General features: G+C 35.7%; 1 protein-coding gene across 24 annotated transcripts in view; it reads left to right on the top strand.

Moving 5' to 3' along the window:
- The window catches only part of ROBO2 (roundabout guidance receptor 2), a 1,669,704-nt gene that overhangs the window by 1,463,755 nt on the left and 181,153 nt on the right, over positions 1-24,796 (top strand). The gene's annotated exons all lie outside the window — the stretch shown is intronic.

Raw genomic sequence — 24,796 nt, forward strand, 5'->3', positions numbered from 1 at the left:
AAGTGAAAATGAACAAACAGAAAACTTCTTTAGTGTTATAAGAGCATGTTCACTGCCCACAAAATACTCCCTCCCCTCAGTAATTATATATACTTCTTGATGCTCTCACCCTTAAATAGCCATACAAAAAGATCATATACGTGATCTAAAAGTGACTTTTGACGAAAACTCATAGAATGTAAGGAAAAGAAGACTCTTAACGATAGTAAATAATCCTGTAAAATAAGGTTAGGGATTTTAGAAGTTTATCCACAAAGTCTCTCTATAAGGATCATGTCGCATTTGAATACAGACATAAGCTTAACTTGGTAACTGTGCAAGCTAGAATTTCCATGGTAGTTTCTTAGAAAGAAAGATGTATAAAGTTGTGTTTTGGTTTAATTCATTGTCCTACAATGAAAAAGTAATTGTTGCTTTCCAACAATTTAAGAGTGCATTTTTGCGAATTTTCAGAGAGCAAGACTTAGCTTTTCTTTGAAATGTAAACCATATTTTAGAAACTGTAACTTATACTCTACAGAGGTGACATAATTACCAAGGATGACTTGGAGTAATTGGGTCTGTAATTCCAATTACTCTGAGGCATTGATTCATTCAGACTCATGCCTTTATTCATCATGTTTGTGAAATAAGCTTTTCTGTAGAAATAAATCCAGAGTAACGTCCCTTGAATTCAAGGATTCCACAACTCTCCTCTCTAGAGAACCAGTGAGAAATCATTGAATTATTTGCTAATTGTGAGCAAAATTTGTATTGATTTTTTTTTTCTGTCTCTCTAGCTGATGTTAATAGCATCATACTTCAGGTCATTAAATACTTTTCAGCACCATCTAATTGTCAAAGAATCACTTACTAAGACAAAACTGTGGACATCAAAGCCACACAGATACACGTGCATACAAACACAAAGAAAATGATGACACAGGCAGTTAATATTCTCTTCTCCACCTCATCTGGTAATATTTCACAATGGGTATTACATGATCTGAGATCAGTGATGATTCTAAACAGAATTAAAACTGCTATATCACCAACCTCTAGCCACGCCTGATTTAACTAGTGGGCGCTTACTAATTTTTCATCGCACCCCAGTGCTGCTACTACCAAAAAAAGCACAACAAAAAAAAGAGCATATGCCCAAATTTGTTCATTATGCTGTCACATCCTTTAAAGTTTGATATGAGCATAACTTGTGATTTCTTCTAAAATCACTTTATGGATGTAAAAATGTGTATTATTTTTAATGCTATTCAAATGCTACGTGTGATTTCTAGTAAAACAAAACTATTTCCATGTACTGTAATCACTTCAATACATTAGCAGAATGTTTTAAATTAAAGATGCTTGTCAGTTCTCTGCACTGATACACAAAACTGTTGCCCAATAAATTTGACTAAATTTAGTGAAATATAGCTATGGAGAAAAACCTAAAACAGTCCTTTGGTTGATCACGATAGGCTTTTACATGGGAAAAGCCATTTCTCTCATGGCCCCTAAATAGTTGTTAAAACCAATGTACCTCATCTTTGACATCTGTTTGAGCAGGATGAATACATCTTAAATCCCCAAATTGCTTTCATTGTGACAGAATGCAGTAAATGAAACAAAATGGTTTGGGGAAATGAGAAAGTGTAAACAAGCCAATCAGATGCCACTTAATTTCCTGGAGAGCCAGAAGTTTTCTCGAAGAAAAGTGAGATCACACTTTGATAAAGGAAAACCTTATAACCCATTGGTATTTGAGGGAGGTTTCTCTCACATATATTGAGATTCAAATTGATACTATGCCCAGAAATGTTTCATTACAACAGCCAAGACTAATAAATTATTTAGCAGTAATGCTACACAGTCTATGAATACCTATCTGTTCTTGTATATACAGGAAGAAAGCACCATTAATATTTTTGATGAAACTTTCTGTACCAAGGGGTATGGTATTCTGATTGCCATGTGTTGGGAGTATCCAACACTTGTGCTTTTCTTTCTGCCCGTTAATAATGATGAGGTTCTTCTTTAGAATTGCTGGATTGTTAACATCTGTTAAAGTCTGAGAACATTAAATAGAAACAAACTCTTAAACACTAAACTAAAACTTAACAAAACTGTTAGTCCTTCTTGCCATAAATAACGTTGTCATTTCTCTCAAGATGAAGTAGTGTGTTTCTCTACTTCTTGAAATTAGGCTGGCCTTGTGACTTTCTTTGGCCAATAGAATGCCATAGAAGCATACACATCATGGTGGTCTTGCTGATTCCACATTTGCCTGCTTGGAACATGGAAGCCACCATGTGAAGCAGCTTAGCCTAGACCCCTTGAAGCTAAGAGACCAGGATGGGGAGAGTGGTCCAACCATACAGCCTATAACCATCCCAGTGACCAGTAACAACACCAACTACCTAGAAAGTGGATCAGGCCATCTTCAACCATTCAGTTACAGTAGAGCCCATAGATCCATAGATGACCGTAAATGGTTGAGGGGCCCCAGGCAAGATCGAAAGAACCCCTCAGTGAAGTCCCACACTAATCATTGACCCACACTAGTGTGAGCCAATGAAATAGTTGTTTTAAGCCATTAAGTTAGCTTTTTTTAAGCCACTAAGTTTTAAGGTGGTGAAACATCAATAGAGTCACCTCTAGTCTCTCACTGAGTTCTGGGCTTAAGACCAACAGTCAGTGTTTTCCTGTAAAGTTACTTATAAGAGCCAGGACAAAAATATGTGCATGCAAATCTATGTGAAAAGAAGTTATCTGAGGAAATTTGGATAAAGTCCATCCATAATCCATTTCATTTAATATGATTATATTGGTTTATTTGAAGAATAATTATAAAATGATTTTGAGATATTTATGGATATCTATGAATGGTTTTTAAGTATTTGAGCTCTCTAAGGTAAGTTTTGTGGTTTTACTGGTCATCAAATGAAAGGTGTAAACATTTCTACAAATACTGTATATCCAGTTAAATATGTCAGTTGATTTAACATGAGGTATAAAATCATCATAAAAAAAATGTAATTAGCCTGATTGTTCTTTGGAATTAAATAATATCCCATTTATTTTGTTTATCCTAATATAACATAAATATTCTATTCTATAACTCAATTAACTTTTACAAAAGAAAGCTTGAGCTTTCATAGTATGTTCATAGTATAAAATAATCACTTTTAATGATAGAAAGAAAGGTTATTAAGATTATAAAAACAAAATAGTGACAAGAAAGAAAGGGTATGTATTTTTAATTTTTATCTGTTAAAAAAAAAACTCATATAGAGGCAAATGAATTTTTAAGTTATCGGATATATAGTTAGGTTGGCAAATATATTTCCAGTGAGGTTAAGGGAAAATATACATCCTGTAAAATCTATCAGACTTTGAAGTATATCAGAAAAGGCATTTTTTTCTACTTACCAAAAAATATGTTAATCACAGAGAGGACAGTGTTGGTTGAGTTTCATTCAAATAACAGAAATCTGCATCTTTCATTAAAATCTCCCATCAGCCATGTTTCCATTAGAGTTCACTGAAAAATGACTCATAAAACCAACAATTTTATGCATCAGGTGACAGGTTTTGACAGAAACAGCACTGCAGTTTTTGCGATATGCTACATTTTGAATGCTTAAACTGTGTGATTAGGTGTGCTTTATATGACTTCCACGTGCTTAGCTAGCAAAATCTGAGTTTATTTATACAAAATTATTCAAGTGAAAAAAATGGTGTCTCTCAAGTGAGCAAAGTCAGACCTCGATGAAGACCATAGGGGATTGGCTAGCATTTTATTACTAAGTGAGCCATTCTAGTTGTATTAAAAGTAAGTCACAGACCTTCTTGGTAAGCACAATGGACTTCTTAGTTTTAACGGACACAAAAATAGACTTAATGAATTCCACCATTTAATAAAGTAATTCTCTGTTTCAATGTCTATTAGTTCAGTTCTAGTAAAAGAAAAATCTACAAGTCTCCTGTAAATAGGAAAAAAAATACTAAATTTGTAATATGTGTGCCAGAAGCTCTTGTTTTTCGATATGAGAAGTATCCGGTTGCTAATCTTTAGATCTTCTAGACACTTTTCTCTGGGCATATTTTAGAATAATTGCATTGTAGAGTCAGCTGTTTTTTATTTAGAATTGAGAATCCAGTTGTTAAAGTGTTCAAATCAACATCTTCCACTTAGTTGTTGACTGAGGCACTTCCCTCCTTATTGTTATCATGGAATATTAATCATGTACCCTAAACTAGTGTAAGCCCTCTCCCAATAAGAGAAGTAAAAAGAGTTTATGCTTTAGAGACAAAGAGCCCTGGGTTTCCAACTCTAAGCTATATGACCTTTGGAAAGTCAATTTCTAAAACTCAGGAGCATGCATCTTTGAACTGGAGATGATCTTTTGAAAGGTGGTGTGAGTTTTGGAGGTTATGTACCTGTTGGATAATATTTCAAGAAATATGATGTTGATGATGATGATGATGGTGATTAGAACTGGTGTATGTAATAAATTTTTATTGTAATTTCTTTAATCCAAGCAGTTAATATGAAAAAAAAAATCATTTATGCCTACGTATACAGGTTATTTTTGGTTTTTCAGTATCCAAGATGGCAAAGTAAGTAGAACAAGTTTAAAGCCTTTATCTTTCAGAAAGACCAGAGATATCCTTGTTGTATTCATAAGCCAAAGCAAGGTCAAGGTAAAGATAGAGAAAAAATGCCTTACTTACATGTTGTATATTTAGAATAACTTTTTAAGATAATAGATCGCATTCAATACGAGTAATTAGTTAATTTTTGATCCTTTGAAATTAAAATTCAAAGTATAGTCAAACTTACTAATTTGTTGACTGCATATTTGAAATTCTACAGTTAAAAACATATTCCCAAACCCATGGTTTTCTTTCACATTTTATTACATTCATTAGTTTCAGTAGTTACATTCTTTTTAAATGTCATATTTATAATTTTTCAGAAATCCAAATGTATTTGAGAACAGCCTGATTCTCAAAGGAAATCATAAACAGATGTTGTATAATGGACTGCTATCTGTTAATTCCCACTTATATCAAAATGTGCTTCAATTGTTTGAAATTCATTCTAAGCAAGTTTCACTAAGCAACATTTGTAATATCCAGTTCTCTCCATTTAATTCCTTTGAATTTTGAAGCTTTAAAAATCATCCCTGTCTATAAAAACCAAAATTTTCAATTGATATTCTAAAAGGATCCCATGAACTTAAATCAAAAAACCTCCCTTCCCCATCCTTACTTTTTCCCTAATTCTGATGCTCTCATAGTGCTTTACTCTGAACTTCCATATTTTTTTTACTATGTAGGTCACACAATCTTGGCTTAATGTCCTCATGATGGGAGGGTATATTTACTTGAGTGAAAGCTTACAAAGTTCATGTGTGTGTTGGCTCAGCCCTACATTCCCTGCTAGCACAGTGCCTGCCCAAAGTTGGTTTTTATTTAATATGTATTAAATGAATAAATGAGAAGATGATTGCAAGATCTCACTCTTTGAAATTTGAGTATTCCACCATTATCAGGCAAGATGTCCTAAGTCTGCTCAATTTCCTCCCTATTCCTTCCCCCATTCTTTCCTGCTTTGTCCCTTTCCCTCTTTCTCTCCTTTCATTTTTCCATTTTTCTCCCTAGAAAAACAATAAACACACTGCTGAACTACATTGTAAGTAGGAAATAATTTGAAAAAATTATTTCACAGGCAAAATGGTATAAAAATCATCCTTGAAAATCCCTCAAATCATCCATAAAATATATTCACTAATCACAATCAGAATAATGAGATGTTTACGTTGCATGTTGAATAGGAGAATGTGAGAGGAGAACAGATTTCTACATCCCATTTCGTAGGAATAGTGTTTGGAACTGACTGAGTTACAGAAATATAGTCTCTCTCTCCTTCCTGAGTATGTTAAATTCAGGTAAATTCAATGTGCTTATGTTTCAATCTTTTATAGGAAATACAAAGAGATGGCTTTGGGTAAAATAGACACAGATTCCAATCTCCCAGTTACTATCATGGGAACAGTAGCCAAATAATAGTTACCAAGTATATATTTGTATGGTTAGATATCCTCCTTAGTAAGATGGCAATTTAACAATATCCATCTCTGGGATTATTTTTAGGATTAAAACAGATAATGCCTGCAAAGTGTTTCTAAATAGAAACCAGTATAGAGCAATTACTCAATACGTGTTAGCTGTTATTGTAGCATGATCTAGCTTATAGGTGGCCAAATTAGTTTTGAAGGGATTAATGTGGTGAATATGATGTTTTGTGTCCTAAACCCAAGATATCTTTTTCTATATAAACATGATTTAATTATAGAAATCTATGGACAAGTTCATTCGATTTGCAAAAATATGTTTGAATATCAAGAACACACATACAATTCAAAGTGAATCAAACTGCAGTAAACTTTATAGTTTCCACTTCTTCAACTTGCTCTGTAAAGTTGGTATTTCATAGAGTTCTCTTGAAGAATTCTACTATATCCCTCAGTGATACCTTTTAATCTCAGATCATCAGTTCCTACCTGGGTGGGGACATTTCTCCAGCCTAGCTACCACAGATCTGCGTACCCATACCTACTCAATATTACCACTTGGATGTCCTAGGGACATCTTTACTCTATTTTCACACTTGTCCAAAACTGAATGTACCACCTTACCAATTAAATGACTCCAAAAATTTGCAAGAACACTTCTAAAAGGAAATGAAAATAGTGTATCTGTTCCATAAAGAATCCCCCATGTCATCTTTTTATTTCAGTAAACATTTACTGCGGAACTTCCTAATCACTACATTAGACTTTGGGAGGGCAGAGTTGAATAAACAATGATTTCTCCCAAACACTCAACTATATGGTAGATTCTTTAAGTTACAGTTTTAAAGGCTGGCTTTTTTTTTTTTTTAACTTTAATCTAAATTTCTAATCATATCCCCTAAGTGGAATTTATAATTTCACACTCACTTTACTTGCTTATTTCCATTAATGTTTTCTTTATGGCATAAGATGATGTAAGGGCTAAAAAAAATTGGAAATAATCTGATCCCTCAATTTGCAGATACTAGTTGATCTTCCATGATTTGAGATTTTTGCCATTGTCAAACAGCTATAATAATAAAGTATATAAAATTTAGTTAATATTTCTGATTATTGCTGGAAATTATAAAATGTCTCTTCCTTTTTAATCATGGTTTCCATTAGACCCCCCAGTCGTTGAGGACAGAAACTACATTTATTAACTGTTATTTTTCAGGTGCATGGCATAGAGTTGTAATTGAACAATTTTTTGGTTAATTTACATTAATTAACTACCCAAATCAAAGGCAAATAACAAGTTGACCTTTTTATAATGTGAGCTTCTAGGAAGAAAAGTGAGGATGAATCACTAAATCACTAGGAGATTGCAAGATTTCTGATGTGTTTCAAGTGTCTCTAAATGCATGCCCTTTCTGTTGTTCTTTCTGTTAAACCAGCACGTTTGTTCTCCTTATTCTCATCAGTGATTAGACCTGGATTAGCTGGATACTCTCATTGGAATTCAAACAATAGAATTTGTGTGTAGGATTATTTGAGATTGGCATTTCCCTCAAAATCTTATGATGAGCCTTTTGTTGATACCATTCCTTTGAATAGTTTGTCTACTTATAGCACAATATCTGTTATTGCATTCCCTTTTTAAAAACATTTGTTCTGTACAGAAATTACAGAACTTTAGGAAGGTGTAAAAATTATAACCCAAGTAGAATGGTTACCAGCAGGAATTAATACCAGCAGGATAAAAAAAAAAATCTGTGTACAGAATATTATATGAAAAGTAAATGCAAATGCAAAATGTGAATGAGAAAAAACAAATTAGGCATTTCTCCTACCTTATGGTGCTTGCAGAATTTATAAGTATATGTACGAATAGTTCATTATTTCCCTAAAAAAAAAAAAAAAAAAAATTTTGTTCTGGTCAATGTTGTTTATTTTGATTGCTACTCTGTTGTTACCAGATAAACATGGTTGCATTTGGGGGGAATAAAAGATGAGTGTTCAATTTAATTTCCCTGTTTTTGTATTTGCTGGTATCCAGCCTTGCTAAATGTAGCAGTCTCTAGCCGCTCTCATCAGTTTCTCTGCATTTCCCACTATCATCATATTGGTCATGTGTTTATGCTGAACCCCAGACTCCTTTGCAATCAGAACTCTCCTGATTGCATACCAGGTTTTATAGCCAGGAACATTTTCATTTAGTCATTACTTATACTAATATATCTTGAGGCAGAAAGATGGAAATATTTATATTAATCTACACAGCAAAAATTTATGCTGTGATGTCACCTTAATTCAGTACTGGCATCATCTAGACAAACATTTATTCTTAATCCATGGTGTATCTAGCTCACCTATAACATTTCACATGTTGTTGAAAGGTTGTCCTTTTAATATGTCTTTGACATTCTTCTAAGTTCATAAGAAGCGATCATGCACCCTTAAAATTGCTAGAGTTATTATTTTTCATTATAACTAATTTTATCTAATTGTCTATTCTTTTTTTCCTCCCTTTCTGATTACTTATTTGTTTATGACCATTCATTTGCCGTGGAAGTTGACATGCTACTAATTAAGTTTGCGGGACGCCATATGAATCATCATGGTTTGGACAAGTTACTTTGCCTTGTAGTGCACTCATTCCTACACCCAGGCTGTACCTATAATTTAGTCCACCATTTCCCAGGTGTGTGGCTTAATACCAGGAGATGGCAAGGCAAATTGCTTGAGTAGTTTACTGTTGCTGATTAAAGTCGTGTTTTTGTTTTTGTTTTTAATTCTATAGCTTGTAACTTCAAAAGGTAAAGTTATCATGAGATAATAAATAGAAGAATGAAACTATAATGCTGACTCCAAAGCAACCAGTTTAACTGAATTTAAAACTAACAGAATTGCTATCAAAGCTTGTTTTTATTGTTTGATTCACGAGAAGAAACTTTTTCACACTTTTGACAAGATAACACAGATTCATTAAATAAACTTGAAAAAAAATGAGCAGTTCCAATCATTAATGAAAAATCCTTTTTTAAATTACACTAACTAGGAGAAATGTATAGAAATATTTAAAAAAGTGATACTAGGGGCGCCTGGGTGGCTCAGTCATTAAGCGTCATGATCCCAGGGGGCCTGGGACCCAGCCGGGCATCAAGCCCTGCTTGGTGGGAAGCCTACTTCTCCCTCTCCCACTCCCTTTTTCGTGTTCCTTTTCTCACTGTGTCTCTCATTGTCAAATAAATCAATAAAATCTTTAAAAAATAAATAAAAACTGTATACTTATAAAAAACACCTTATAGAAGCTGACATGGGGTATCAACTAGAAAAAAAAAATAATGTTAAAACCTAGTTTTTACTGTACAATTAACTTTTTCATAGTTTGATGCCCCAAGCAAATGAAACGAATCACTGAAAATCTAACAGTAAGAGCAAACGGGAGTTGCTGTCTTGAGGCTTGAAGCATAATTGTTTATGTTTTGTTGGCCTCGCAGGAAACCTCAAGGGTTGGCTCTGCTTCAAAGGAAAGCATCTTAGCTTGGTGGAGAGGAGGTAGGGGACGGTCTCGGAAGTGATGGGCAAACATTCATGTGAAAATATGTTTTAATAAAACCTAAAAGATACAACGTGCTGAGATTTGTGTGCAAGGCTTTCATTCTGTTCCAATTAAATATCGGGTACAGAAGCGAGACCTTCAGTGGCAAAACTAAAATGAAAAGAAAACAAACAGACTTCTTTTCATCCCGATGTGCCTAGGCAGCAGTCCAAGCAGAGATCTTAGGCACCATATGTGCTGCCCTCCCTGTGGGGATGAGGTTTTCAAACTTCACTGAAATGACTGGGCCTGTCTGATTCTGCCAGATCGTTTTTGCCTCCTTTCGACGGAGCCTGGCTCTTCCCAGAAGCATGTGCTCTCGGAAGGCTCAAGGCGAATTGTCAAAAGGAAGGCTCCATGAGGCCAGTGTCTTTGCCTGTCAGTCAGGTCCCATCGTCTAACACAACGCAGGGTCACGATCTAAATCTAAAGGAGGCAGCTTTGGGGAGTCCGCATTTATTCATGTGCTGATTTTCCTGGCTTACATTCCACATCTTCCCTCTTGTCTCAAGAGTGCTGAAGGATTATTTGTTGCTTTCCAGATAACCTTTAGTTCTTGCCCCCCCATGGAGTAGAGATTATACTCTTCCTCCAGCCCTTTTAAAGTCCAGCTCCCCCAGCTTTGCCATGTGTGAGCAATCTGCAGGCACTATTAGCCCTGCTTGAGTAGCTCTTGATAACACTCTCTAGGAAGTCAATTAAAGATGTCAGGGGGTGTACTGGCCAGCTTTTCTGTTACTAACAGGCATTTGGAGAGTGGAAGATGGAACTGTCAGGAACAGGTGATTTGGGCTTCTCTAGGAACTGAGGTCCCCCTGATTTGTTTTGTTTTTTCCTCTCACTAGTTTAACTTTGTGTATGTGTGTGATCTTGAAATAAATGATTTTAATCTTTAATAAGTGATAGTGACATAATTCTGGAGATCAGGTACCCAATTTGGTAAATAATGAAATCAGGTGTTCAGAAGTTAAAAATGTGAAGAGAGAAATGTCATAAATAGCATAATGAAAGTCTGTATTAAGAAGCTAGTTTTTGTGTTAGAATATCTACATTTAGACTATCCGTAAATGATTGTTTAGTAAGAATTAGGCATAAAAATTGCTTGGCATTATCGTAGAGTCATTTTTTTTGCATCTACTTGCTATACATTTTGATCCCTTCTTTTGCTAAAGTCTTGACCCGCTTGTTCTGTGTGTTTTTACTAAGAAACACTGCCCAAAAAGTAAATGATTATTTTTTCTTAAATAACATAAAGCAAAATTAAAGTGTCACGACTTTTCATCTAAACGAATTAGTGCAAATATTTAAACTGATTATTTAGGTCCAGTGAATATTAGTTGCTTATGCAACATATTCAATATTACTTATTAAATATTACATTATGAAATTAATGATAATAGAGAAATTTCCATTCTATTGTGTGTTACCTACAATTTTGTTATATACCTATGAACTTAATCAAGAGAATTATCACTGTGGAGAGATATGTACTTTCTAAGGGTGAATTTATAACTTTAAACATCTCTATTTCATTATGCAAAGCCATGATAATGAGTGAATATTTGTTTTTGCCAGATATGTGCTAAATGCCAAAAATTCTTTCACTTAACCCTCATTGCCACCCTGGATGGTGGTCACCATTATTCCCATTTCACAGATAAAGAAGCAGAAGCTTAGAAAGGGGAAATAACTTGTCCTAAATTCCATAGCTAATAAGTAATGATCCCAGGATTCAAGCTGAATGATTTCCTTCACCAAAACCTATGAGCTACCAGGGCCTGCCACTCAAAGGGCAAGGAATAGCTAGAGATGCAAAATTCTGGCTGTACTTGTCATTGCAAGGGTTATAACCTCATACTGATTATATCATTTTGAGAAGTGAAGTATCTCTGAGATGCCTATGTATATTTTGTAATATTTGGTGAAAAATAAATGAGAAAAGAGAAAAGATTGAAGCTGAATAAAGGTTTGCTTTTGCTGAAAGAGGAGATTAACTTACATATTAACAAAAAGAGAAAAAGGAAGAAAGAAAGAAAAGGAAAGGAAAAAGAAAAGGAAGTCCCTAATCCTGAGGGGTTGAGCACACCCTTAGAAAAGCTGCAATAGTTCATTATACAGAAAGATAGCCGTGTCATACTGATCAGCAATTCACTTGCCATTAGCTTCTGTTCTTTGGGTTTTTCTGAAAAAAACTGTTGTAGAAAATCAAGTTCGTACTAGAGACTTATTCAAAGAAGCAAGTTTCTTCATGAATTTTGAATTAAAAATAGATTTAGCCTAATGTTTGAAATCACCATCTCACAGCATGATACAATAACTGATTATAATGAAGATCTTGGTTATCAAGTTAAATTATTTTTAGTATATTTAATAATAAGGTTTAGGAATTATAAAATATGTCTGTTATGCCCAAGTTTCCACTATAACAATCTTTAAGCGTAGGCTCTGGAATAAAAACAGATTTATTTTCAAATCCTGGCTTCTCTTATTAACTGGATGAAGTTGGCATTTTGGAACTCCTGTCTTTTCATTCATAAACTGACCTATCTCCTCAGGTCATCATGAGGTTTCCACTCACCTTCTAGGCAGGACATCTTGACCATTATTGGGTTTTGATTTATCCCACCCTACCAGAAAACCAAGATATTTTAAAATAAACATACAGAACATAATCTTGAAAAGTTCGTAAATGTGGGGAGATCATTCCACAATAATCTCTTTCAAAACATACTGTATCATTCACTAAAATAAAGAACAAGAAACTCTATACATTTATTGACTAAAATCATTAAATCAACTTAGGAAACTTTCTACCAAAGATGCATATGTAATGATCAACTATATCCAATTTAGCTGATGACAAGAATTGAAATTCTTCACTCGTCATTCAAATATTTACTCTGCACTTATTCTGTGCCAAGAATATCATTCCAGACCCTTGGGATACAACAAGAGACAAAATGAATGTAGTCCCTGCTTTCATGGAGTTCGCTTACATTCTACTGAAAGCAGATAAGGAACAAATGAGCAAACTATAATAATTTTACATAGTGATATGTGATATGCAGGGGGGAAAAATAGCAGGGAGATGTGTTATGTGTGATCTTGTTGCTTCTTTAGATTGGGTCGTCATAAAGCGTGAATCCAAAGAATTGACATGTAATCTGAGATGTGATGGACAAAAAGAGGAGATCTAAAAGGAAATTGTAGGGGAAGAAAATTTCACAGTGAGTAGTATAGGAGTAGGACCTAAAGAAGTTACTTGCCTTGCTAGAAGAGGAGAAGGACCAAACTCACTGGGGGAGACTGGAGTAAGAGGCAAGGGTAGTGAAAGATGAGCACCAGACCCCAAGATACTTTGTAGGCTGGAATAAGGAATTTAGGTTTGGTTTGTTTGTTTGTCTGTTTGGGTTTTTTAAATTTAATTCATTTTTTTTCAGTGTTCCAAAATTCATTGTTTAGGTACCACACCCAGTGCTCCATGAAATATGTGCCCTCCATAATACCCACCACCAGTCTCACCCAACCCCCCACCCCCCTCCCCTCCAAAACCCTCAGTGTTTGTTTTTTTATAAATATGATGAGTCCTTTGGATAATTTTAGGCAGAGGAATGACAAGATTTGTCTTATAATTTTAATGATATTACTCTGCTGTGTGGAGAATTGACTGTAAGAGCGGCAAGACTAAAATAATATTGTTAAGAGACAGATTCACTATTCCTGGTGAGATGATAGTGACTCAGACCAAATGAGAGCAGTGGAGTTAAAGAAAAGTGATTCTGAGGAAGTTTCAAAGTCATTTAGGCCTCACTGATAGACAGGATAGTGTATGAGAAATGGAGGAAAATTAATAACTTCTTGAAAAATTTGTATATGGCAATTCCATATACAAAGACACTGAAGATTAGGAAGAGGAAGATTTGTGTGACAAAGATCAAGAATTCCATTTTGGTCACATTAAATTCAAGATACTCTTAGACACTCAAGTGGTGGGTGATGTCAAGCAAGCAGGTCTGGAGCTCTAGGGGGCTCAAGGCTGGAGGCATTCCCTTTAGTCATCAGCATGGAGGCAGGACTGGCAGAGGTTAAGTTGGAAGAATGTGTGTCTGAGGAACTCCATATTTGAGTGGCATTTACTATGCTTTAAGAACTGAAAGTTTCTGGGATCCCTGGGTGGCTCAGTCAGTTAAGAGGCTTCCTCAGGTCACGATCCCAGGGTCCTGGGTTTGAGTCCCACATCGAGCTCCTTGCTTGGAGGGGAGTTTACTTCTCTCTCTCCCTCTGTCTGTCACTCTGCCTGCTTTTGCTGTCTCTCTCTGTCAAATAAATAAATAAAATCTTTAAGAAAAAAAAATAAAGGAACAGAAAGTTTCTGGCAAAGTACATGCAAGAGTAAATGGCTTGTAGGAGGAAAATTAGGAGAGTATTTTAGAAGTCAAGATAGGAAATATACATTAAAATTAGATATATTTTATACAGGGCTTTAATAGTAATGGTTTTATCATGTCAGGTTTGGAGGAGAATACCAAAAAAAAAAAAAACAAACAAACAAACCTGTACAAATTTTCCACATCTTAATTCTCAGCAATAATATCAAGTATTTAGTCAGGCTGAGCTACTGTGGGAGAGAAATATGAAATGATTGCATCTGCATTGGAAATATAGCTAATTTCCAATGTAATTTCTCCCCGACTTTCCATTCTTACAAAGTACTGACATATCTAGTGAAGGCGATTAATCTCAGCATTTGATTAAGTCATCCACTATTGTATGGAAATCCTATTCTACCTAAACATTCTAAACATTGAAAAAGAAATAAACTATGTTAACATATTTTAGTATTATTTCAGATGATTTTCTATCTCTAGTATGGCCACTTTTTCTAAATGACAAAGAACAACCAGAATTCTGCAGTAACAAAGTCACGTTTAGAGAACTAATTTTTAAATTATTGGGCAGCTTAATATTTAAAGACTATTGAAAATATACAGTGAGACTTTTTATTATGCAAATATATTCAATTCTGAAAACAATTAAATGATAATAAAACATTCTCTTTTTCTTTACCTCATATTACAGTAATGAAGCTGTTACCTCTGAGTGTGCATTTTAATGAGTTTTAACCAACATTTTAATGAGCTGACATTATCATAAACCTAAGGATTAGACAAAATTGAATTTACTGGTATAGAGAAAGTTTCCTCAAGAGTTAATTATATTGTTTAAGATGGAATATAATTCATTTTATGATATATCACCAAATATCATTTTATAAGAATAATTATATTAAAGACTGAAAAATATCATTATACTTAATCTGTACATACATGTATCCAGTCTCCTCATTTTTAAAATAAAAAGTGAGGGGTGCCTGGGTGGCTCCGTTGGTAAAGCCTTTGACTCTTAGTTTTGACTCAGGTTGTGATCTCATGGGTCATGAGATTGAGCCCCAAGTTAGGTTCCTGGCTCAGCAGAGAATCTGCTTGAGGTTCTCTCTCCCTCTGCCCCTCCCCCCACATGTTCCCTCTCTACCTTGCTCTCTCAAGTAAATAAATAAATCTTTTAAATAAGGTGAAAAGGTAATGATGTTTTTGTATATTCAAATTACATGAAATACAAAAGGCATTGACATATCCAAGATAATAAACCAAAATCTTTATAAAGCCAAACAATTTTTTTTAACATAGCCAATAAAGAAAACTGTATGAAGGGGCACCTGGGTGACACAGTAAGTTAAACATCTAACTCTTGGTTTTGGCTCAGATTGTGATCTCTGGGTGCTGAGATGGAGCCCCAAGTTAGGCTCCGTGCTCAGTGGGGAATGTGTTTGAGTTTCTCTCTCACTCTCCCTCTGCTTCTCCTGCTTGTGGTCTTTCTGTCTCTAAGAAAAATAAATCTTTAAAAAAAAGAAGAAGAAAGAAGACTCCATGAACAACCTTCCAATGGAGATCTGTTTTTATTTTTAAAGGAAGAATCATTTATAATTTTCTTGATACACATATTTAAAGTGGGTTTATAGATTCACAACTTACAATTTGGGAGAGATGAACTTTTTCTAAGTAAAGATATTTTGGCTTTTATGCAGTCTGTGAAGACAGTGCATATGTGATGGCGTCAAGCCTCTCTCAACTAGACCAAGGTCACCACTACTCACTCCTTCCTCCGTAACTTCCTTGCTTTTCATCCAGTCCTCTATACAGGCAGTAAGAGGCCTAGGTCTGGATCAAAAGGTTGTCATCTTCCACACCTTCATATCTCTTATATGAAGCTCATAGTAGGGCTTCAGTTAACCCTCTATGAAAAGAAGAGACTTCTCAACATTCAAGTCTTCTGAGTTTTTATTCTATCTTAGAAAAGAGCTAACTAATCAAATTATATATTTTGATCTCTAAGGTCAGGCCTGTCATCCTCTATAGATATTCTGTTGACATTTATGTTCCAAACTGCCATTCTTCTATAAACTTTCATTTGTGTCTCTGAGGGACTCTTGGGAAAAACCAGGTTTCTGTACCCTCTTTACAACTCTGTTGAATCCAGTTGGGACAGATCATATACTTTGAAAACACACATAGTTGATTTTATTTTTATTCATACATTGTTAAATGTAAGTATTAATAAATAATTACTACATTAACAGGGTTGTAAAATCAAAAAGTATAATGCAGATATAATGAGGTCTTCCCCTCCCATCTTTTACTTCCCAGTTTTATTTTTTCTGCAAAGACCTTTGTTATTAGTTTCTTAGGTATTCTTCCAGGGATCACTTTATGTGCATGCAAGCACATTCCAGAATGTTTCTTTTCTTCTTGTAATTAATTAAAGCATATGCTGTATATTCCAAACCCAACTCTGAAATTGTCTCCTCTAAAATGCCTTCTTTGTTGAATACAATGTTGCTCTCCTTTGGGCTTTAATGTATTTTTAATGTACCTCTCAATGTAGTAACTGCATGCTTTTTTTTTTCTTTCTTTCTTTCAGGTTGTAGATTTTGAGTTATATATAAGTCTCTTTAGCTCCCTGAACTCAAGATCTCAACTTGAAGTATCTTGTCCTCCTAAATGTGTTGCATAGCACCTTGCAACAACCAAATATGCAGTACACACTTATCAGACTAAAAATAACTGAGGGGAGCCTAGTTGGCTTAGTTATTGGAGCATGTGGCTCTTGATCTCAGGATTGTGAGTTCAAGCCCCATGTTGGGTGTAGAAATTACTTAAAAATTAAAAAAAAAAAAAAAAGAAGAAGAAGAAGAAGAAGCGACTGATTTGGAAAACTCTTCTGTTAAACAAAATCTCTGAAGCAGCTCAGAGATTGTATAAGACCATCCAGTTAGTATAATAGCAGAACTGAGATTCAAACCCAGGCCTCTGACTAAATCCATTATTTTAACCACAATGCCATATTGCCTCCTTGCCAAATATCGTAGTTTCAGAAGCATAAATTAAATGTCAGTTCCAGGACCTACAAAAGTAAGTGGGCAAATGGTGGAGAAGAAGTAGGGTATTCAGAATAGTTATAAATTTAACAGTTTATTGACAGCATCAAGAAAATGTTTCTAATTTTACCACTTATAGACAGTCTGGGGGAAGAGTGGGGTAAAGCAGTTGATATTTGGTGTATGAAAATGACCAAAATTTGAGATTATAATAATTTGTTAATTGTAATAAACTGGTATCACAAACAGCCTTGATTAAGACAAAATGATGAAGGTTTGGTAGACTCTTTGATAACTTTTTTCTTTTTAAAAGATTTTATTTATTTATATGACATTGAGAGACATAGTAGGAGAAGGAAAACAAGCCGCAGGAGTGGGGGAGGAGGAGGCAGTCTTCTCACTGAGAAGGGAGCCCAATGCTCCTGGGACCCTGGGATCATGACCCGATCTGAAGGCAGACAAAGACTGAGCCACCCAGGTGCCCTCAACTCTTTGATAACCCTTACTTTTCAAGTTTTGGTAACCTCTCAGGTAGAGAAACTAAAACAATCACATGCAAGGAGGTAGTTGTTTCTGAGTAGGGAGTTTGCACCTCTCCAAGCAGGAAGTGGCTCTGTTTTTTCTGTCTTAATTTGGAAATGAAAATGTACTGAGTGCCTGTCCTCACAATAACAGTGGAACCCAGAGAATAAAAATATAGCCAGAAACTCAGAAAAGAATTTGATTTATTCCCTTATTGCTGAGCATAGCATGGCCAAGGTTGGCCTGTGGCTGGCCAAGGTTGACTCCAGGGTATGGCAGAGGAAGAGAGGGATTTTTTTTTTTTTTTAAACCTCCATGCTTAAGATGGCATCTTTCCAGTTTATTATAAGATACGAAGTTTTGATTAAAGTATATGTGAATGTATAAATATTTAAATACTTTTCAGGAAAACACACAATAAATTTTCATCATGAGAACTCAGTATTACTTACACCTGAAAAGATATTCATTATTGGTTCTTTGGTATCAGTTTGTCTTCAGAGAGTATATGGCAATGGGTGGAGTGGGGGTGGGTTGTGGACCCAGCATCAGGGATAAAAGAGATTGTACTTTTCATAGGTGAACAAAAATTGTTTTGCACGTTGTCTTCCAGTTGTTGTCAGTGGTGTTCTATGAGTTTTCTGAAATAATTTAAATGTGGTCTTTCGCACATTTGCATTCATAAAAAGTGTTGGATATGCTCTTTGCTTCCTCTTGTCCTGCTCAGCTGTCAAAACATGGTGATGCTTTTGAAGATTTATGGTAGATGGGTAATGAGATTACTGAATGTTAACTGCAGCATTCAGAATTCATTTGGTGGCAAAAGAAAAGAAGGTTACTGGGTCTTTGGGATAGAAGAGAGAGATGATAGAGCTTTTTTTAATCAGTCAATTTGAAAATAAATATGCCATATTCTGGATTAGGAAACATTTCAAACTTTGTGTCATGTAGTAATCAAATAGAACATTTCCAGAAGAATATAGGATGTCACATTACATCCGTTTCAGCAAAATTCATGACAGCTTAGAATAATGACCATGTTTTGTGGTGTGAACATATGCAAATCTTAAGATATTGGATGGGAAAGAATGAGGAGTCCACAGGCTTGTGGGACATGATTTTTGAAAAATGTTCTTACTGTTGCATTGAAAATTTGAATAAGTCTCATGCTATTAGTCTTTGGTCTATGTTCCTGTTATGTAGAAAAAGGAAAATAAACAGTGTGTTTTCAAAGAGGTCATTTTTAAGTTTGTGGATTATGGTGGGGCTCACCAGTACCTTCTAAATTGGACCACTAGCAGTTATAGTTATGAAATGTATCATCAAAATAGGCAACATGATGAAAAATGAAATAAGCAACATTAAGTTGAAATAGATGCATTACAATATTTATTCCCCTTTTCAGAGATTTCATTGAGTTTCAGTAGATGGGAAAAAAGGTAAAGCAACAGTAGTTTCAGAGTAACTGGCATTCTTGACAAGGAAGGTTGACCTTGACCTTCTTCTCCTTCCAACCCTCATTTCATCAGCAGGGGTGAGATTACTTTGAGACCCTGCCAATAGGTAATAAATAACACATAAATTCCAGGACACCCTTGCACCGGAGGGTGCCCTAATGTGTAATAATCCTTAGACTATTGAGTTTATAACTCATGACATCTGGCAGTTACTTGGCATTGTAATTCATGTTGATCATGCACATCAGAATACACCATGGGAGAGAAATATTGGAGCAATAACCCGTTGATACTAGAACAGGGTAGAATGAAAGGAAGATGCTGTCGAGATTGAGGACCTCTGTGAACCATGCAGTGTTAGAATGCTGTAAAAGCTAATGCCTTCAGATAAGGACTAACAAGGCAGGAGGAGGGCAGTAATGTATTGGGATCCAGAATAAGACAGCACATTAATATTTACTTGATAGCACTCTTTATTCCTTTATTCAAACTGATAGATGTAGCTATAAAGCATCTGATGCATCCTGAAATTAGAATTTAAATATGTACTTACATTTATTTTAAATTTAAATGTGTACTTACATAAATATGTTGCATTTATTTTTTTGCATATCTATATATATGATGTTCAGTCCTCTCAAACTTTTATTTTCCTTGTTCTAATAGTAAGCGTTCAATGAGAAGGAAGAGAAAGGGAGGGATATGGAAGAAAAATGGGAAGTAAGGGGAAAAACACCGGTTGTAACAAGACTTTCAGATACCTAGGAGCCTAACTGCTTTGGCTAAAGACTTGAGGCTCCTGGGACATGAACCAGATTGAAAAGCTAGAAGCAGACAGATGGCTATTTGTAATCATCCTGTAAATACAAATCCTGTTAAGATGTCATGATTATTTGTTTGTTTGTCTATACTCAAATCCAGATTTAGAGAATATAGGAGGCACTATTATAAGCTTGAAAAATCTGGTATTTCCCCCTTGTTACCATCTTTTCTCTTTTTTAAGTTTTATTTATATAAGTAATCTCTACACCCAGTGTGGGGCTTGAACTCACTACCCTGAGATCAAGAGTCGCACATTCCTCCAACTGAGCCAGCAAAGCCTGTCCCCCTTGTTACCATCCTGAGAAATACTACTTAATGCTTTTTTTTCTTAGTGCTAGCCTGTGTAGTTCTGTATTTTGAATTCATTGTGCTGTTTTTCCATTACCCAGAGTTGTAGGCATCTCCGTAACCAAGACTAGAATTAGACCTAAGTGGGGCAGGTGCTAGAAAGAAGTTATTTGGGTAGTAGAGCAGAATATTTTGAGGTTGTTGAGAGGAGGTGTTTCTTCTGAATAGAAGAAGGCTTTGCCTTGAACATGTTTAGGCTAATACCTGCTGTTCTAGACACCATCCTCCTCCTCACACACTATATTTGGGCACATCTCTAAGAAGCTCTCATTCCTTTGAGCTCTCTGTGATGCTGGAGACACTAATCCCACATGAACAGTTTTGTGGAGGATGGCACTTTAAGGAAGAAAAAAGAGGAGCCGATTAAACATTAATTAGCTCCAATCCACAATTTCCTCCTAACCTAATGGATAGAGTATGCAGATCCCTGTCAAATATCAGATGCTGGGCTTTGCCAAAAATAGGACTTCCAAGTGTTGAAGGTATGCCAACTGCCGGCTCCTTAACTCAAACCAAAGGAAATGATTGCCAGAGACAGGCCTCGGAGTCTGCCGTGGTCAGATGTCACCAGTTTGCAGTGCCACATGCGATCCAAGAGTTTATGAATGATCTCAACACTTGGTCCCCAAGGAGAACATACGCATTACAGAGGTTACGGATACAAATTACAGAGAGCACGATGTTTCCATGCAATTTCTAAGAATCCTTCAGCAAGTTCTAAACATTAATGGAAAACATTAAGGAAGACTTGGCACTCGGAGCAGGCCTTCAAATTCTATTGCTGGTGAGGGCAGAACAGAGCTTTAAAAAAAAAAAAAAAGGATTCAAGAATAAAGGCTGGGCTAAGAAACCTGGAGTGGGCTATTCCTCTTGTGAATTATGTGTTTGTGTGTTTTATTCCCTGCAGAGTACCAGGCTTCCCAAAATGCTGTGACTTGAAAATGAACAAGTCACAGGGCATCCTTGTTTTTTCAGCATGCTCCAGTTCCTATCACTGGTTTATCTGGATCATTTGCTGAGTGCATTTGCTTGCACCGGGAGTCATAGCGGAGATGGAGGGTGAGAGCGGTTCATTTTGGAATTGTCAGCGTGCTGCAGAGGTGCCAAAGTGCCAGAGTGTCAGCTTGCACAGCAGTGGCAGGATGTCTCCCCACTGAGTTCCTTCTCTCTCGTTCCCCTTCTGTGCAGAAGAAACCACTGATGACTTGTCCCCTAAATATCAGATTTTATCATCTATTTAGCGGGTGGCTAGCCTGTCCATTCTGCCTTTGTTTTGTTTGACTGTATCAAACACAATGAAATAGTTTGTTATGAGTGGTGATTCCTCTTTTGATTTATTTGGCCTTCCCATCATTGAAACCAGAAAAATGCAGAATTATTACAGCTTGTCAATGGGGAGCTTTTGGTTGAAAGGGGAAACTCAATTTAAACTGGTCTAAGTATGAAAAAAAAAAAACAAACTTATGTAGATCATGTAACTAGAAAGTCCAGATTGAGCATAGTCTTCAAGATTTATTTGTTCATATAGGTCATCAAGAACCTGAATTTTTTTCAAGTGCATAACCTCAGTTTCATCCTGAGGCTGGAGCTCCCCCTGGGGTCACAGCATGGCCATCAACAGCAACCATTTAGTGCAGCAGGAAGAGACAGTGTTCTTCCTCAGAAGAAGACCTGAGCTTCAGGCTGGTTGGCATTACACTTAATCGTTCCCCATGGTGTTAGGTGGTGATGATGCTAGTGATGGTAGGGAGAAGGTAGGGAGAAGAATGCAATAGCCATTCCTACCAGCTGTAGGAATGGCTATTGCATTTTTTCTAAGTCCATTATAATACTGATAGTATAATTTGATCTTCCAGTTTTACTGGTTGGCATAAATCTGTTGTGTCTTTGATTAATTTCTGACCTTCTTGAACTGCCTAGATTTTATTTTAGAGATAGATGAGCTTGTAGGTAGGCAAGTCAAGTATGGTATCCCTTAAATCCAACCAACATCAACTGTTCTTCATCAATGACATTTAAAATCAAATTAAAACATTGTGGCTTCAAAACAAAAATGTTGTGGTTTATTTGATATGAGGAAAGGACTACAACACACCTCTTGAAGAGGAGTTCGTCACTTCAGTCAACCAATCAAGAACATATGATGAGGTCTCCTCATGCCCTTCAAATGGGAGCCCATTGGAGGGATACCTAGTCCAGTGAGAGCATAGAAGGAAAACTTCTCAGATAACTAAGTCTGAAGCTGACACTGAAAGAACAGTATGTGTCCAAAGGAAGAAATGAGAAAAAGTAAGGAAACAGAAGCAAATCTGAGGGAGATATCCAAGCAAAAAGATGACAAAATGCTAATGTACATTGATTATTAGATGTTCCTCTGTATGTTTTCTACTGAGATTCTTGAGCCACACAGCTCTGACAGCTTATGGGCACATAGAGAGAAACCCTGCTGACAAAGAAGCCTCGTTATCAGTGTCGCTGAGTTGCTATCGGTTTCAGCTGCTGCTAACAATGTTTTTAATTCTAATTTCCTTTTAGATTACCTTTCTCATGATCGATTTAGTTTGTCTTGGATGGTATTCTTTATCCAATATTGTGTATGACTACTTTCATTAGTAATATTTTTAGTCTCTATATTTCTAGTAACTACTCTGAAGCATGTGTACCTTGTAATTCAGAAATACATCTTTGGCCTCTTAACAGTCTTGTCTCACTATGACTGCTAATTTAACTTAATAAACTAACATGGGAATGTCTAATGATTTGCCTTGCCTTTGTTGACAAAATATAAAATAAAAGTGTAAAAAGTATAAACTATTTTATGTAATACATAAAGATATAAAATATATAAAATATCTATTTTTAAAATTCTTGAGGACTCTTGATTTGGGACAGAAGGGAGAGGAGTTGGAGGGGAAAGAAGATGGTATTATGAGTAGACAGGAATCAGAGATGTAAGCTCTAAAGGCACAACTGAATCTAAAACTCTTGTAGGGCATGATATTAGTTACCTATTGCTGTGTAACAAACTACAAGACTCAGTGACTTAAAATAACAAACATTTATTCTCTGTCTGTGGATCAGGAACCAGATAAGAGTTAAATCAGTCATCTGCTGTAGGATTTCTCATAAGGCTGTGGTTAAGAAGTTGGTCAGGGCTGTGGTATCATGCGAAGGCTCAACTGGGAAAGTTTCTGCTCTCAAGCTTACGTGGTTGTTGGCAGGATTTGGGTCCTCCAGCATTGTTGGACTGAAAGCCTCAGTTCCTTGCTCTCTGTTGCCTGGAAACTGCCTTTAGATGGTCGTCAAATGGGCCTCCTGTATCTTACGTGATCAGAGGAATCCCAGAGACAAAGAGACAGAGAGAGTGAAAAAGATGAATGTTACAATCATTTATAAACCAATTTTGAAGGTGATATTCCATCACTTTGCAATAATCTCTTCAGTAAATACAAGTCACAAGGTCCAGCCCACCGTACAGCGGAGATTACACATGAGACTAAAAGCCAGGAGGGAGGGATCATTCAGGGAAAAAGAGAAAAAAGCTTATCATGTCATTCTTGTTTTCTATTTCTTAACCATTTTATAGGACAGTGCAAGCACATTGTTGTGTCTAATACGTTCCTGGAGAATTGAATTAATTTGTTGCAGATCTTTATGTCATGACTATGAATTATATTTTATCAAACACACAAGTAATTCAGAATTTTCTGATCTTCCAGAATAACTTTCTAAGTCATAGTGCATGTCAGTGTGAAAAGAATGCAGATCTCTTCTAGGTTAGTAGCTGAGTGAATTCTCATCTGTGGTTTTCAGCTCATATACAGAGAAGAATATCTCAGTTCTAGCCAATGACATGTTTCCCCCCATGGAGACTTGAACCTTTGTATTCTAAATTTAGCTCCACAAGTAAATGCTAAATCAAGAGTGTATATCTATCATATCTTTTTTTTTTTTTTTTCCTGAAAGCATAACTTACCACTATCCTCTAAACTTTTGTCATTGTAACCAGATTCTTTTCTCAGTTAATTGGATTTATTTCTTTTCAGTCTACTTTAAAAGACCTGTTTGGAGCTTTAGTTATTACACATACTGTTTTATACTCTTGCTTTGGCTTACTTGTCAAGTCCCATCAAAAATGTAGCTCTCTCAGTTCTTTCTACAATAGGGGCTCAGAAGAAAAAAAAAAAAAAATAGAGGCTTAATTTGGATTTGCTTCCCTTTTCTACATTTACAAGACCATTTTACTTCCCTTCACCCAAAATGCATGAATTCTTTACTACAGGGAATACTTTCTTTTCTTTTTCACCTGCAGTAAAGTATAGAGCAAAATCCAAGGCAGAAATGAAAAATTAGAACAAAAATTGGAGACAAGAGTTATTTATTTATTTATTTATTTATTTATTTAAGATTTTATATATTTAGTTGACAGAGAGAGCTCACAAGTAGGCAGAGAGGCAGGCAGAAAGAGAGGGGGGAAGAAGGCTCCCCGCTGAGCAGAGAGCCCAAGGTGGTGTTCAATCCCAGGACCCAGAGATCATGACTAGAGCCAAAGACAGAGGCTTAACCCATT

The sequence above is a fragment of the Lontra canadensis genome, unplaced genomic scaffold, assembly GCF_010015895.1.
Source record: "Lontra canadensis isolate GAN:19392208 unplaced genomic scaffold, GSC_riverotter_1.0 scaffold62, whole genome shotgun sequence".
Lineage (NCBI taxonomy): Eukaryota > Metazoa > Chordata > Mammalia > Carnivora > Mustelidae > Lontra > Lontra canadensis.